The sequence below is a fragment of the Tamandua tetradactyla genome, chromosome 10 (genome assembly GCF_023851605.1).
Source record: "Tamandua tetradactyla isolate mTamTet1 chromosome 10, mTamTet1.pri, whole genome shotgun sequence".
NCBI classification, from domain to species: domain Eukaryota; kingdom Metazoa; phylum Chordata; class Mammalia; order Pilosa; family Myrmecophagidae; genus Tamandua; species Tamandua tetradactyla.
In genome coordinates, this window is record NC_135336.1 from 98,185,518 (window position 1) to 98,197,296 (window position 11,779).

Consider the following 11,779-nt stretch of genomic DNA (forward strand, 5'->3'; position numbering starts at 1 on the left):
ACAATTTATCAGTTGTTTTCCTTGAAGTATCAAGCTCAGTTTGTTCATTTTCAAGATGTCTGCAAAATAACCAAATCTGAATAACTGTAGTTTGTCTGTCAGTCCCTCCATAAGGGAAAAAAACAGCATTCCATGAGAAAAAAAAATGTTGCTAGTTGAGTTCATAAGGCAGGCAAGCACTCAAATGCTTTTCTCGGCAATGGCCATTACTCTTCGCATGGGTCCTTCTCCCTTCATTATATGGAATATTAAAAGATGTAAACTCAGAAGGTGAGAGTTAATAAAATTAATTGCATTTTAAATTATTTTGTCAAGGACATCCTTACGTGAAATTTGGCTTCCTTTCCTTTCCTTCCCTCCTTCCTTCCTTCCTTTTTTCCTTTCTTTGTTTCTTTCTTCATGTTCTCTCTCTCCTATGAATGCCCGGCAGTGAAGAGCACAGTGGCTATCAGTATAAAGTTTGCAGTCATGGCCTTCATTCATGCTAAGGCACCAGCAGGTGCACCCACCATTACTTCTGCACCATTGTGCCAACACAATGAAAAAGACAAATAACATCTTAGAATTAGTTTCCTAGGGCTTCTGTAACACACACAAGCTGTGTGCCTTAAACCAACAGAAGTGGATTCTCTCATGGTTCTAGAGACCAAAAGTCCAAAATCCAGGTGTTGACCTGAAGAGCCCTAGGGAAGAATCCTTTCTTTCCTCTTCCAGCTTCTGGTGGTTCCCAGCAATTCTTGGCTTTTCTGGGCTTGTAGATGCATCACTCCAATCTCTGCCCCTGTCTTCACATGAGGGTCTCTTCCTGTGTGCCTCCTCTGTTACCTCTTCTTATAAGGACACCAGTCATTGGATTTGGGGCCTATCCTAATCCAATGTGACCTCATTCTGACTTGACTGATGACACCTGCCAAAACTCCATTTCCAAGAAAGTTCACATTCTGAGGTTCTGGGTGCATGTAGAATTGGGGGTGGGGGGGGGCACTATTAACCCAGTACAGTATTGTATTTTATTAAGAAAATTGTTTTGACCATATTATGAAAACAGTTTGACATCCCAGTCCCACAGAAAGAGTCTCAGACACTCCCAAGAGTTCACAGCCCACACTTTGAAAGCTGTTGTACTAATTCTTTCACACTTCACAATCTCAAACCTCCACAGGAAGGCAAATAAAAGTATTATGCCTCAAAGTTGAATAGAAAGAAGAAACTTGGTTGGAGTCTTAGTCTGCAAGAAGACTAAGCCCTGGTGGGCCTTCCTGACAGCTCTGATGACCAAGAAGCAACTTCCCGAACTTTATTATGCTGTGTGTTCACCACTGCTTTTGGGACACCGTTTTATCCCCAGCGCCTTTGGCCCAGAAGCTTTTCCTGATGATTCTGTTTGCAAATAGAACCCACATTCAAATGGTTTAGTTTCCGCTCTTCGGTTGGAACAGCCACGCATATTTTCTGCTTATAAAAGTGCATGAGAAAAAACCAGGCCATGTGCTTTATGTCCCTTCTGCCCTCTCCAGTGGCAGCGCTTAGAGAATGAAGCATGCCAGTGTCGGGGAGACGCCAGCAGGTCCTTCCCGTGTTGCCTGAGCTCTCGGGAAGCCCTGGACCAAAGCCAGGCCAGCTCAGGAAAAAGGAGAACAGAAAAAAAAAAAAAAAAAGAATCCCACAGTTGGTGGTAAAACTGTCTCTTTGCCTGGGGGAACTTAGCATTCAAGTTATTAAATACAGCAGCTGGTCTGGCAGTTGGCTATAAGACGCAATTCATACCTTTTAAATGAATTAGCAAGACGGAATTTCTTTAACATTTCTGTTTCAATTATCCCAAATGGGTGCGAGGTCCTTAAAACGTTAAGGAATTGTTTTGAATGTCTCTAAAAATGCAAAAGTACACATGCGTCCTGCTTTGGAGCGCCAAGGAGAGTCTCCCTTTCTCATTCGCGTCTTCTTCGCCTTGTCCCACCTTTTACCGACCAGCAGAGCCGCTGCCCGGTTCGGATCTGAGGAGCGGGACTCGTGCGTCCTCCTCCCGGAAGCATGGATGGGAATCGCGGAGAACGCGAGGAGAGCCCGGGGCTGTCGCTGCGCACACCTCCAGCTGACGACTTCCGACCCGGGCAGCGCGGGGAGGGGTGCGCGCCGGGGCTGCGGGGTGCGCGCCGGGTTGCGGGGTGCGCGCCGGGGCTGCGGGGTTCCCGCGGCGGGTCATGGGCACGTGCCGCGCGCGCAGCCTCGGAGTCGGCCTCCTGGACCAGTGGCGGCTGCGCCGTGCCGTACCTCATCTCTTGTAAAAAAAAATCTCTCCGGTCCAGCATGACGAGGAAGAGGAGGAGCGGCTTCCTCTCAGGGGTAACCGCGAACTCGGGGTGCGACTGCGGGGTGTGACCCAGGCGGGCTCGCCTTGGCAGGGCTCAGCGCAGCGGAGGCGGGGGCTACGGTTCGCTTTCACCTGCGCACGCGGTTCTTCAGTGCGCCCTGGGGTCACAGGCCTCTGCCTCGTCGCTTTAGGAAGCTGGAAGCGGCAGCAGACAGGCAGAAATGCTGGGGGTTGTGGCTGGGAAAAAAACTCTTCCTTTCCGGTTGGTGTGGGTGAGTGGGGAGGAAGTCCTGCTTGCCCTGGGAAATCATGCAAATTTCATTCATTAGAGATGCTTGGAAAATCCAAAAGGGCAACCAAGAAGAGAAAATGGAAGTCGACAGGAACCTGTTGGGACATCAGGGCAGAGGGGAGCGGCTGAAGGCACTCAGGCAGTCACCCCTGTGCCAGGTCAGACATGGGCAGGGGCAGGGGTGGAGGGACTGAACCAGGACCGAGTACCAAACAAATCACTGTGTGGGCAAGCTGACACCTTCAGCCTTTACCCTCAGATGACCCAGCCTGCTGTAACGCTTTAAAGAACCAAAGTGAAGCCGCTTCACAGGTCGCCCTTAACCATTTTGAACACTCCTAATTGTAGATGGGTTTTGACTTTTTGTAACTTTCAGACAATTAAATTATGTTAATTCTTAAATTATCAAGCAAGGTAAGACAAATCTATCCTCCTACAGATCCTCCTATAGAATCCTTTTCCCCAGGTTAAACATTTCCAATTTTCAGGGTAATTCCTAGTAAGTCACCATCTTTTCCCTACCAATCATTTAAAGCCCTGGGATAAATTGAGCAGAGCAGAATATTCTGTGGCAATCACCATCTTTGGTATAAATTACTTTATTTATATGAAACCTCAGACCGCATTTGTTTCCCCACTAATCTCATGGAACTTTCTGATAACTAAAACCACTTAGATTGTTTTTTTTTCAGTTAACTATGGTTAATCTAATCCTTTCCTTTCATTTTATTGTTTCTGCCTAAGTATATTTTTCAGTTGCCCTCTCAGCCAGGATCCAAACTTTCAGTCTGCAAGGAGGTTGGGAAATGTAGTCTTTTTTTCAGGGCACAATGGGTCTGACTAAAAACAATGAAAAACTTAAAAGGAAGAAAGATACCGGGAGATGTGATGTCTATTTTATATGTCAGTTTGACTGTGTGGTGCTGTACCATGGTTTGGACAAACTCTAGGTGTTGCTGTAAAAGGATTTTGTAGATGTGATTAGCATTTGCAATCAGGTGACTTTAAGGAAAGGACATTTCCCTCTCTAAAATAGGTGGGCTCCAGCCCATCACTTGGAAGCCTTAAGGGCAAAAACAGACTTCTCAGAGAAGAAGGGAATCTCCCTTAGGACTTCATCATAAACTGTTGCTTGAGTTTCTAGCCTGCCCTATGGATTTCAGACTTGCTAGACCCCACAGTCTGTCAATCTTGTGAGCCAATTCCTTAAAATAAATCTCTTTATAGAGAGATAGATACATATACAGATGTAGATGAAGACGTAGACATAAAGAGACAGCTATAGACCTACATAGATGCAGGTATCCTATTAGTTCTGTTTCTCTGGAGAATTCTAACCCAGAAACAACCAGCTATCTCTGCCACAGCCCCTATCATGGATCAATGACCACATTTGAAACAACGAGTGGAAGGACGATAAGGCAGACGTACATTCTGGAAGGATGTATCAATATCTCAAAGACTGCATCCAAGCTCATCTGTGCAAATGATGTGTAAATCCTAAGTGAGCTGTTACTTTTCCTGGACTATGAGGAATGCAGCTGTGTACACCACAGGAACAAGTCACTTGGGTTCTTTCCCACACAGCACAGCTGCGGACCAGGAGGCTCCTGGAAAGTACAGGGTGGCCTCTGCCTACAAGAGACTTTTTGACATTGGCCTTAGCCATGCTGCCTTCCAGGTATGTCAAGAGGATCTGAGGTCCCATAGAGCCAGTGGGGCCAAACCCAGAGAGATGCTGTCTGGGGACTCTCTTTGGGATCACATTTCTATTTGACCTAGAGGCCGAGTCTACAACACAGTCCCTAACACACAACAAGATAATGGATAAATGTTGGAATGGAAAAATAATGGCTGTACAGACCCCATGAGCTTGGCAGAAAAGAGGTTTTTATCCCCATTGTACAGATGGGAAACCATGCTTAGACAGGTTGCTACCCCAGGATCACAGGGCTGGTGAGAGATTGATCTGGATCAGACCCTAAACCTCTCTTTACTTTTTCTTCACTATGATAGAAGTGGAAAGTATTGTTGTAAGGAACAAAAAGTGCACATGAAACTAGCATTCACATGGAGCTTGAAAACTCAGGCCCTGGGCCTGCTGTGCTCTTAGCGAACTAAATAACCTTGAGTGAATCACCTGGTGTCTCTGGACCTATCTGCCCTTGTCTGTAAAGAGCAAAGTGGCCAGACCAGATGATGGCCTTTTCAGCATTGAAATTATTGGTCTCTCTCAAAATATAAATTGCTGAATTTTACTGGAATGTGCTTTTAAAAATGGATTCTGTTACCAGTCCCACCACAGATGGTCAAGCCCGTGCAGAATGGCAAAGGGTTTTGATATAAAGGAGCATGCATTTTCTGTCATTGATGCAAATTACGTCTTCTTGGCTTGAAAATCAAAGAATTATTTGAATTGCCATTTTTACCCCCTCCGTTTGGGATCTGGCAATTATTTGAAATGTTCCCATGATTTAGGAAATTACCCTGCCTCTCGGTGAATCTGATGGAAGTAGTGTTGCTGCTAGGTCTTGGATTCATCTCAGTCTTGGCCTTGGGGCATAATGAGAGGGGATACCTGGGTTTTGTCCTAAGTGAAGAAAATTGGGGGATGGGAAAGTACACCATTAGAGAGAGATAATTGCAATATTCAGCCTTTTTCTTGTACTCTCTGCTTAGTGTTTCATCAGCATGAAACAGGAAGACATTTCCAGGTGAAGAAGGAGGAAATTGCTGTTCTGTTCGACAAAGGTCTGATCTGAAGGGAGGGAAGCAGCATTGTTAAGAGACAAAAACATTGGTAGCATAGCATGAGCGTATACACACACACATACACACACATGCATGGAGGGCAGTATATGCTCCAAGCAGTGATGAACAGAAATAAGCCAGGCTCAGACCTGCTATACCTGTTCAACTGCACTAGGCGATCTTAAGGGTCTCTATCTTAAGGGCAATTGGAGACGTAAGAATTTTTAAGCAGGGGAGTCACAGGGTCATATCCACATTCATGAGCCATCCCTTAGGGCAGCTGGACTGAGGGCTTGGGAATCCCTTAGGAGACACCTGAAGCAATCCCAGTGAGAGATGGCAGAATTGTAAGGATCTAAGGGATATTGCAGAAGTGACAAAGTGTTGAAGTTGACTTCAGTGCTCTATTTGGGCAGCAGGAAAAATAGAACAACAACGTCATTCATTGCCATGGGTCTCAAGAAGAAAAGGAACAGGCTTTGGGAGATGTTGGGTTGCAGATCAGTGTGGAATGTGCAAGTGGCACCTTTAGGCAAAGAGAGGAAGGTCCTCGGCATCAGCATATAGATGGGAATGTGCTGATGTACCACGGAGGAGTATAGGGGAGCTGGAAGTAAATTTCAGGGAGTGAAGAAGCAGATGCGAGGTGTGGAAGTAGAGATGTTGTTGCAGAAATCAAATCATGTTCCTCTCAAAAAATGACAAGTTCCAATTTTAAGCTATGTTCCTATGGACGTGAAGCCATTTGTCATTAGGCCATTTTGGAGATGTCACTATTAGTTAAGGTGGGGCTAAATTGAGTCAGTGTGGGTTTTAATACGTATGACCAATACCTTTCATACAGAAAAGAAATTCTGACACAAAGAAAATCACAGAGAGAAGCCGGAAGCCAGAAGTCAGTGGAAACCAGAAGAGCAGACATGAGGAGAGAGAGATGGCCATGTGGTGAGGGGCAGCCATCCTTAGAACATCACTGACCCTGGGAGAAAACATGGCCCTGTTGACATCTTGATTTCAGACTTCTGGCCTTCCAAACCGTGAGACAATAAATGTGTGTGATTTAAGGGAAGCCATTGTGTGGTATATCTGTCATAGCATGTCCAGCAAACTAAGATAGAGCAAGTGTACACAAGTTGACTTCTAAGAGAGAAGAGATGCACAGGACACTTGGAGTGGGGAAGGTTACTTTGTTTTCCCAGTACCTCCTACTTCTGTGCTCCTGCTAACTTCTTCCCTCATCCTGAAATTTCATTTCCTCCACCCTATTGTCTTGACAGCCTTCCCACCCTTCAAAACCAAACATATATCAGAATTAAAATCTCTATAAAGAATCCCATCTCTGTGCCCCTAGGTGTCTTGTTGATGCACTGTTGTTGCCCTCACATCATCCTATATTGCATCCTTATTGCAGGATGCTGTCTGCTTAAATGTCCTGAGCCAGATTGCTCACCTGAGAGCAAAGTCGAAGCCAATTTTTCTCTACCTCCCCCACACAATTGAAATGATGCATCTGCCAGGGTTTAGTCAGGAAAACAAAATTAGAATGAATCTCATTTGGATAATTAAACACAGAGGTGTTTAGAAGAATATAAAGAGCACAAGGGGAGGGGAGGCACCCGGAGATTATACAAGGAGACTCCTCCTCCCCCAGGGCTGGAGGGACAAAGAGAAAGGTGGGGGCATCAAGGCCACCAAGTGGAGGAAAAGCCCGGAGGAAATGCAGCTGTTGCCAGAAGTTCCACCCAACACAGAGAGGGGATGTAGAGAGCCCTGTCACTCCCATCCTCCCAAAGCCCCCACCTGATGGACAGGAGTCTGATTGTCGGTACCAACCTATCCTGCACATCATCTTGGCAAGGACAGAATGGCCAAGGATTGGATCTGAAGGCAGACACATGTCCAGCACATGTAGTAAGGAAACGTCTGAGTCAAATGAAGTCATAACTAAAAGGGTTCTGAGTGTCCTGCAGACCTCAAGGGCTATAAAAACCAGACAATGAGGAGATGGAGACAGACTGTGCCAGGAAGGACACACTTTCTGGCAGAGAATTTTTCAGGGTGCTCTATTAGGCAGAGTAATGCCAATCTCCCCAAAAGATGCCCACTTCCTAATCCCAAGAGCCTGTGAATATGTTACCTTACGTGAGGAAAGGGATCTCATAGATGTCATTAATTAAGGATTCCGGGATCCGAGATTTTCCTGAATTTCAAAATGGACACAATGTCATCGGTAAGGGTCCTTATAAGAGGGAGTAAAAGAGGATCAAAGAAAGAAATGTAAGACTGAAGCAGAGGTCAGAGTGATGCAGGGCCATAAGCCAAGGGATATGTGAAACCTCTACAAACTGAAGAAAGCAAAGAACAGACTCAACTCTGGAGTTTTCAAAAGGTACCAGTCTGGCCACCACCTTGATTTCGGCCCCCAGACCTTTGACCTTTGACCTCCATAACTTTAAGAGAATAAATATGTACCCTTCTAAACCCCTAACTTTGGGGTAATTCCTTACAGCAGCAAGAGGAAACAAATACAGGCCCTTAATGAAAGGGGACTCAGGCACATAAAAGCAAAGAGGGGTTTCCAGGTTTGACATGAAGCAAAGATTTAGGTTCTTAATGAATATGTTGAGTTCTAGGGTTGAGAGAAAAGTTGTTCTAGTTTGCTAGCTGCCATAATGCAATATACCAGAAACAGAATGGCTTTTAATGAGTTGCTAGTTTACAGTTCCAAGGCCAAGAAAATGTCCCAATTAAAGCAAGTCTATAGAAATGTCCAATCTAAGGCATCAGGAAAAGATACCTTGGTTCAAAAAGACCGATGAAGTTCAGGGTTTCTCTCTCAAGTGAAAAGGCACATGGCGAACACAGAGTTTCTCTCTCATCTGGAAAGGCACATGGTGAACACAGTCAGGGTTCCTCTCTCATCTGGAAGGGCACATGGTGAACACGGCGTCATCTGCTAGCTTCTTCTCCTGGCTTCCTGTTTCGTGAAGCTCCCTAGGAGACATTTTCCTTCTTCATCTCCAAAGGTCTCTGGCTCGTGGACTCTCTGCTTTGTGGTGCTGCAGCATTCTCTGCTCTCTCTGAATCTCCTTCATTCTCCAAAATGTTTCCTCTTTTATAGGACTCTGGAAACTTATCAAGACCCACCCAAATGGGTGGAGACATGTCACCTAATCCAGCTGAACAACCACTCTTGATTAAATCACATCTCTAGGGAGATGATCTGATTACAGTTTCAAACATACAGTATTGAATAGAGATTATTCTGCTTTTATGAAATGGGATTTAGATTAAAACATGGCTTTTCTAGGGGACATACATCCTTTCAAACCACCACAAAAGTCAAAGAGAGAAGAAGGAAGAAAAAGAGAGATACAGAAAGGAGACTTACTTGTTAGTACGATGCATGTAGGCAGAGAAGACAGGTGTCATGTGAGGCTCTATTGGGAAGCTTTAAACTCCAGGTTACAGAGCATGGAGTTTACATGATTATTGGGGGAACACTGAACTCTTAGGCTGAGCTTGGCGGTAGCCATTTGGCCATGCCATCAAGGCCCAGCCAGCTGTTGTGTAGCATGGAATCAACACCAGTGACTACAGGTAAGTAATTTATCTCAGTTCCTTTGCCAAATGGTCTGTTTTGCTTTACCATCAGGGATGCTGGTTTTTTGTTTTGTTTTGCTTCAGTTTGATTTTATTTGAGGGAAATGTCCCTTTTGGCTGGCATTTTTATTTCCTGCTTTGATCTTTCCACTAGACCTAATGAATATTTGGCTTTTTCTAATGATGATGAGCAATTTCAGTCAAAAAACATTAAACTCCTATAAAAACTCCAGGTGTGCGCTCTGTCTTTTGATTTTCTTTGGTCTTAGCAGCCATGCATTATGGTAGTGGGCTGGTTCACTGGAAAGCTGCTCATTCATTTTACTATGATGCAACCAGCATGGAATTCCATTACATTGGCTTGTTTTGTTTAATTTTTTAAAACTCCTATTGAGAACTTTCCTGAAGCTAACTTTATTTTGTCGAAAATTATACCTAAATCTACCTAATCTGCATGGCTCTGGCAAGGTCATCATCTCTAACTTATTTTAATCTTTTAAAAGTGCATTTCCTTTCTTTTGAAAGACTGGCCTAACCAAATATTTCTCTAAGGGTTCAATTTGGAATCAAGGCTCAAGGAAGCAGCTAAGGATAATTTTCACATCACAAACCTTTTGAGTCCTATGAACACACAGTGTCACCATTGTTATCAGTGATGGGTGATAGGTTGGTTTCATTATTGCAAACAGGTCCCAATTAGCTTTCTGAATGTATTGTTATGACCATATGTAATTTTTAAAATGTTTCTCCCCCAATACTTATTTAATCTTTTCAAAAATTTGAAGATTTTATAACAGGTTCCCAGGATCATCAATGGGCACGATGTATCTGAGTTTTCTGTTCCTCTTTTTGAAAATTTTCTTGTCATATTTAGCCCTTTTATATTAGACTTAATATCTGTTGACAATGAAATTGGCAAACAAGTTAATACTTTAATGTAGTAAATCAGCTTATTATCATTTCTTTAGAAAAGTGGAAAAAGTGAATTCAGATTTTAGCAAAATGCTTTGCAGTAAATAGAAGACTAAACAAGGTCATCTACTGAAACAGAAAAAGCAAACTGATAAACATTAAAATATAGAGTGAGCTGCCAACAGCACAGGAAGCACTAAGTTCAATGAACCGACTCAATCAAGCTTGGAACATGGTAAGCACTCAAGAAATATTTGTTGAATGGATGAATGAATGAATGAATGAAAAGGAGCTACACTAAAATCAGGAAATAAAAAGGAATAATTGAATCACAGGATGAAATTTTTATTAATATTCTTAGCAATAATTGAGTATTTGTTTTTATAGAGTGAAAAAAATAAGGACTATCCAATAAATACAACATTTTTTCTGAGAAAATCTGTTTCTGTTTATACAGAGAGACTAACAGGTGTAGCATGGCAAAGAGTTCCAAGAGGCACAGAGATGATTATAATTGGCAGCAGAATCTTATTATATTAGATGAATCATTATGATTTGAATTCTTCAGGTGATTGGGCCATCTCCTAGTTATGAGGCTCTTCTTGATTTCTTTCTAGCCTGTAGGGAAAATACACAGAAATTCAAACAAGATTTATTGACCGCTACCCTGTCATGGAGAAAAGCTTGTCTTTTGTCTGCTCCAAAAGTAACTGGAGGTCTCCCATATAACACCACGCCCTGTTGCCAGAAGGACCTTCTCTATATGGTAATACAGCCCAAGAATCACCAGTCTAACTCCCAGATCATTTCTGAAGTTCAGTTTAAATCTGTAAGTAAGTCCTTTAAAAATTGCTAAATGGGGACTCCACTGAAACTGCACAGCAATCCCTCTTTAAATTTCCCCCTTTCTCCATCTCTCTGTCTTTCTATATCTCACTCTATATAGCTCTATATCCCCAAATCTCTCACTTTCTTCTTTCCAAGCACCCCAAAACTCTCTCAGACCTAGCACAGCAGGACCATACCTGCTCCGCTTTCAGTCTCCTTCCAGATCATTTTTGATTACCTCTGTGTATCACTGGATCAGTCTTTGTCATTACAATTGTTAAGCAATCCAGTTTTCCTGGCCCTTATAATTCTCACCTCATCCATTAGCACAAGTCTGCCCCTAAAAGTCTAGAAACCAAGTATAAAGCAAGCTAGAGTTTTCCTTCCCAAGACAGGACAGGGAAAAGAGTGACTACTCAGAGTTGTTCCTATTCATTCTGTGGCTGGTTTACATCAGGGATCTTGTGGTCCCTGATAGGGAGGGCTGCATTATACGTTTGTGACCTCAATCACTCTTCTCATCTGCAGCCTCACCCCTCCCCACATACTTCTTCTCCTACAAATGTGGCATATCAATAATCATCTTCAGATTGACCCATTATTATCAGATTCCAAAGTTAGTAAAGCAAGGAGTAGAATCTCCAGCCTGAGTCCCCACTCTGAGACCACACTCTCCCACACCTGACCTCAGGGGCAAGACGCATGTCCCATGCACTGAGAATCACTGCACTGGTGTCCTGCTCGCATGCTGCAGACCCTTACTTCCAGATCTCTGAGTTACCTGAGGAGAGAAACGTCATTTTCACCAAGTGTTTTTCATTGTTGCTGCATTGCACTGCTGCTGAAGTAACTTAGGGGTAACTCTACCCCTCAGAGTTGTGAGCAATTGGGCAGGAGGGACAGACTGAATCTACGGATGGACAAGGGTCATGCCATATGTAAAAATAGAACTCTGCCCTAAAACCTGCAGCTACCAGACCAGGAAACCAAACCATAACCTCTTAAGCAATTGGCCTAAAATGACCAGGATGTAGACAATGACTGCCAGCTTCCCTTATTTTATCCCCACTTCCAATATA

General features: G+C 43.6%; 1 long non-coding RNA gene across 1 annotated transcript; it reads left to right on the forward strand.

Moving 5' to 3' along the window:
• The first annotated feature begins 2,218 nt into the window (after nucleotides 1–2,218).
• LOC143648081 (uncharacterized) lies at nucleotides 2,219–6,416 on the forward strand. The gene is made up of 4 exons (XR_013158351.1): nucleotides 2,219–2,346; nucleotides 2,644–2,764; nucleotides 5,286–5,357; nucleotides 6,202–6,416. It is a non-coding gene; the product is annotated as an uncharacterized LOC143648081 (long non-coding RNA).
• Nucleotides 6,417–11,779: the final 5,363 nt, after the last annotated feature.